The sequence below is a fragment of the Perkinsus marinus genome (genome assembly GCF_000006405.1).
Source record: "Perkinsus marinus ATCC 50983 genomic scaffold scf_1104296956600, whole genome shotgun sequence".
NCBI lineage: Eukaryota > Perkinsozoa > Perkinsida > Perkinsidae > Perkinsus > Perkinsus marinus.
In genome coordinates this window covers 50,243-55,939 of record NW_003207414.1, presented here as the reverse complement: position 1 = coordinate 55,939, position 5,697 = coordinate 50,243, and positions in this window count along the sequence as shown.

Genomic DNA, 5,697 nt, shown 5'->3' with positions numbered 1-5,697 from the left:
CTCCGACGGAAACCACACGACTTGCAGCCATAGTGTCTTCCTCCATTTCCCTATAGAAAACGGACTTCACTTTGTTACCCTCGCAGGCCCTCACTCGTCCTCTGGCTCAGTCTCAGGCGGTGACGTCCCGGGCATCAACTGCGATAGCCTCACGCTTCGCATCGACTGATATCGTTCTTAGAAAAAATTCATCCCAACTGTGATGGAGTATATGCTCGCTTCGTTGATTATTATAGAAGTTCACATACGAATTCGGGTAGAAGTATAGAGAAACCAACAAGAACCTCCCAAAATTTTAATATTGTCACCAACACATGTAGCTGGCCATGTGCATATTTTTCCCACACTGTTCATCCCGATGATTCGACTCGTTGTTCGCTCACTCATAGAGTTTCTCCGTTCTCCCTCTTGCGTGTCTTGTGTTACACTCGGAAAATGATGGCGATTTTCTTGCAGTACTATAATCGAGTCACCTGCCCGAATACTCCAAAACAGTCGAAATGCTCCCGACCTTTGATGAGGAGCAACTCATGTGGGGGATTGGTGAGAAGCATTGGGTGACACATGGTGACACCGGCAATTCCATCAGGACTGATACCAATAAAGTACCGCAGTTAGAAGGCTTCCTACCCCTCGTCATCATCGTCATCTCCTCGGGCTTCCGGCGTGAGCACATACTCAACAGTGCGAACTATCGCGACCGGCAGTGACCCATGTGTTCCTAAGTTCGAGATGATCGAACGATAGACTAGCGCGGAATTCTTCTACTGAGGAGATGCTTCTTGAGTTGGCCATAAGGTTTACCAATCCACGAGGCATCAACGGCTTCGATGCTGGTAAAAGCACAAAAAACGTTCGTAAAACGATGTTGGAATAAACATGCACACTTGTCGACTTATGGTAAAAGTAATTCCACTGATATTATTTTCTTGTATTACGCTTCGACAAAGCCTTATCAGTGCTCATGTACTATTACAAAGGCCGCGGTTGCGCACTTATACCGTGCTACGATGTCGCAATGAGCATGTACACTTATCGACTAATGGTAAAAGTAACTCCACTGATAATATCATCTTTTTCTGCTGTTCTGTTATGCTTAGACAAAGCCTTATCAGTGCTCATGCACCATTACAAAGGCCGCGGTTGCGCACTTATACCGTGCTACGATGTCGCAATGAACATGCACACTTATCGACTAATGGGAAAAGTAATAGTACTGAGGATCTACGTTAATCCCGATAAAGGGCACAAAGGGGTCTCCAGTCGCTCCTAGCCCGATTGACTGGTAGATTCACCTCGAAGTGTGCTTAAGAAGGCTTTCCACGATCGCCATGAAGCTCTCGCTTCGAAAGGCCTCCACCAAAACTCCAGTACACACCCTACTTGGCAACATGACCTGCAACCGACTGCGGACTGCCGTACACTCAACAGTTGCAATCACCTTGCCAGCTGCCCATCGACCGCAGCGATAAACCTCACGGTCGTGAGGGGCGGCCATTTCATCGACGAAAGCCGGGGTGGCGGCAGCGGAATCAGAGCGGATTGGGATGAGGCTACAGTGTCGGATATTCATTGCGCTTTTCTAGAAGCTTCCCTACTTAGCGAGTAGGGGTTCATTCTTAACGAGTAGTTCTTATCATAGAAAGATTCCGATAGTGTACAGAGATCGAGTAAGTATTTCCAAGAATTTCGCCATTTTCATCAATACACGTAGGTGGGCATGTGCATATTCTTCTCATACAGGACGCCAATTCCCTCACCGGTGGCTTTTCTCGTGGAAGAGTTCCGCAATAACGGGCGGACGGCGCGCGGCCAGAAAAGCTAGTGGGTCGCCGTAGTGCTGCTCGGCCAGGTCCACATTGAGAAGATGCTCTATAAGGCGCACCGCAAAGACCTGGCTCTGCGACAACACGGGTATGAGTTCAGGTGGTGGCACACCTGTCTAACGTCAGCTGAGGTCTCGCTACTCCCCTCGTTGCTTTGCAAGCTGGCGATAACCTAAAACCGGTCATCGCCGAGGATCGTCACAGCTATGGCAACCATTATAGCTCTGGCTCGGACGAATCCTGCGCGCCTTAGGTGACTGGCCTTGAGAGGATCTCCACGCAGATACCAAATTTTCTGGTCAGCCTGATAAAAGTCGACAGGCAAGGTTGTGATCAACAAGGACCTTCTTGTTCTTCCCCTCGGAACTGTTGTCTGTTCTATTCAAGCCGACACCTGATGAGGTGGTTCGGGTCCGTGAAACGAAAACCTGTTGGCACCGACCTAGTAGAGGGATGCTTGGGGATGGCAATGGACAGAGAATGAGTACCTCGACTTGAGATAATCGCAACAAGGAGGAATATATGTTCGCTTTCCCCAGCTGAGTCCAGGAGTTTCCTCACTAATTATAGAAGTTTACATACAAACCCGGGTAGAAGTGTATAGAGACCAATAGTGATTTCCAAAATTCCCTCGTAATTTTCACCAACACATGTAGTTGACCACGTGCATAATATCAACTACGTCGCTGTATGGTGTTGATCGGCACACTGAGCACCGCACTCACTTGCATTCGACAAGAGTTGGCGAACTGACGGAGGGTCTCAATCCCCGGTAGTTCACCACAACAGCACAACAGTACGAACTTCCGCTGCTTATACCTATTGCAGCTATGACTTTTGGCTTACTCAGCTGAACTCAGGAGTTTCCTCACTAATCATAGAAATTTTCAAAATTCCCTCAGAACTTCTACACTGTCACCAACAAACGAAGTTGATTTCCCACACTGCCAATGATATATTCAAAGAAAGAGAGCCTCACCGGTACCCAGGATTAGGGTGAGTGAGAGCCTTCAGAGGTGGTGGAAGAGTAGTCTCGGTAATTGATGATCGCCGTTTTGGCTTATCTGGCAGGGCGATCGTTCCCGTGGTGAGCCATCGAGTCGCTCTCACTGTCAGCTTCTCGGTTGAGTTGTGCTTCCTTGTTGGTCTCCTCAAGCTCCAGCTGAGCCCGTACTTGCGCCCTGCTGCGATAACTGATTATAATCACGATGGAAGTTTCTCACTTCAACTTTTTTGCTGTATAGGGGTCCATGATAAGCTGGTGTATATCATCTACTGGGAGAGCCCCACTGTTGAGCACCTTCACAGAAGCTCGACAACAGTAAGATATTATCATCATAAGCGTCTTGTGTTGAGAGCAGTGTTGGAATATATGTTTGGCTTCCTCAACTGAGCTCGTAAGTTTCCTCACTGCGTTATGGAAATCCACGCATGATTTTGAGTAACAGTGTACGAGACCAACCATTACTTACCAGCGAATAGGCTGGTAAGTAATGGTAAGAAAAATTTCCTCAGAATTTCTTCATTCTTACCAACACATGTAGTTGACGATGTGCATATATTCCCATACCGGTAAGGAGGATGCAGTTAATGTTGATTCAATCAACATCGTTGCAGAACCCTGCACCACTATGGAATCTTAGCTTATCTCGAAGCTAGTTGATGATTTCATGAGTATGATTGTAGATAGATTCTCTAGATACCATTAACCCTTGCTGTGAGAAGATGTTGCACAGCAGTGATTGTCTCAACTTTCAGATTCTCGTGATACTTGTCTCTCCGGGAGAGTCTCTCCCTCTCTAGCCTAATACCTATGATTGCTGAATCAGCAATCATCTATCATCTGTTATGATCAGCAATGCTGATCGTAACTCATGAGCAATAGTATTGATTCAATACTATATTCATAGAGCATACGCAGATGAAATTACTTTCGATTCATATTATGGAGCATATTAAGTGTGAATTCCATAAGTACTATCATAACTACTTGTTAACGATTCATACTAAGTCGTCTAATCCCAAAACACTGTCTTGAGTTTCCAACACTCACTTTCATCGCTACTTGCCGTCTCCCTTCCTCCACTCCCTCTTTCCACAGTTCGCATAGCCGTTCGGGCTCTATAAAATCGCATTTCGGCGGTCTTTCCTCCAAGACCTATGCTAAGGCTGGCGCTTGGGTAGTAGCCTGCAGGTCACCTTCGAGTCGTCCTCTGCGAGCTTGTCAACACCGGTCGAGCAATCCGTCCAAGTTTCCGTGGCGGACGAAGAATCGCCTGGTTGCGCCTTGAGAAAAGTACGTGTCTCGTGAGGGCTTACTGTATTCATCGTTTTCTGGAGGCAGCGTTCTGCCGTACAAATCGGGATGGCCTGTAGCTTGCACTACTGAATCGGGAGTTGTTGCGATGAATACTCCGACAACCTGAGTAGTTCAACTCTGGTAGTTTCTCAAGTTAAAATCTGACCTGAATGTCATTGTCGCGCGGAACTCGATAAAGCGAACCTGGATTTATGTGGACCGATAGTTCCTTCTGGCATGCTACTACACGAATCTGTCGTGATAGTAAAAGCGTAAGCTCAGCGTGATGATACAACGACTCAACGTTCAAGCAAGTGTTGAAGACGTAACATGGAAAATATATTACGTCACGTAAGAAATGATATACAGGATGATGCGATAGAAATGGAGCCCATTCCTAGAAATTCTTAGTGCATGCGAATACCAGGCAAAGTACCATTTTGAGCTCTCGACGAGATCTTCCCATTGGAAGTTGAATCACCCTAATATTGAATGAGATGGGCGCATTTCTGTAGTGTTTGAATATGGAGAGTCTCTCTATACTCAAACACTACAGAAGTGTGTCAGTACTTATCCTTGTATACGGTTTTCTCCATATCGTCATATGCCGAATCCGTACGGTATACGTCCTATATGAGTTATAGATCCTATGCTATGGGAGTGATTCAACTACTATTGAGCAGAGTTTATCGACAGCTTTGGCAGCTGAATTTGTCTGATATTCGCATATGCTGAGAGTATTCCAGGGGAGCGCCCTTTTTCCTATCACTCCATACTATAGAGTGTATGAGTACTCGACGTTCGATAGGAAGCGATTATGGTACCTCGACGACCCCGACTAGAGTCACGCAGTATCCACTTATGGAGGCAGTGTTGTGGAGGATGTCGCTGAAGGCCCATCCCCGGTATGTCGAACTGAGCGGAATGCCGTATCTACCGCGATCGGATGAGAAACTTCCCAGCTGGAGACAGTTCAAATGGGCACGTCCTTTTAGTGGCTCACAATTCATGTCCTAAGGAATGCTCATAGGCAGCTCGCCAACTCTTCTGAGGATCCTCATAATCAACTTCCTAAAAGCTCGTTTATTCGTAGGGATGATCCAGGTCTCACTTGTTCGTCCATAGAAAGGAGTTTGTCCTCCCAGTTGAAAGCACTAACGAGAGCGGGGTCTTCTTCAACTGCGAACACTAGGTTAGAAACCTGTCAGGATTTGCTCTCTCCTTTCGATTCGTATATCAATTCGTGCTGAATAACATACGTATCACCAATAGAAATGTGATGCAGTAACGATTTCCGGTGGTCTTACAAAGGTCCCAAAGCACGGTACGCGACAAGACGCTCCTAGCAGAGTGGCTCGCCATTCATGAAGACAGAGTACATCCCATGATCGGAGGCCTGGTCGAACACACTCATTGATGTGAGAAGTCCCGGAACCCCCACCTGCTGCCAGAAAGAGGTCCGCACTTCTCAGCGCACAAGCGATGATTCTAACATCTGGGTAATTATCGATGATACGTTTGGTCGCTAGGACCCTCAAGGCGTTGTCGGCGTCTTCTTTCTCGGGATTTATC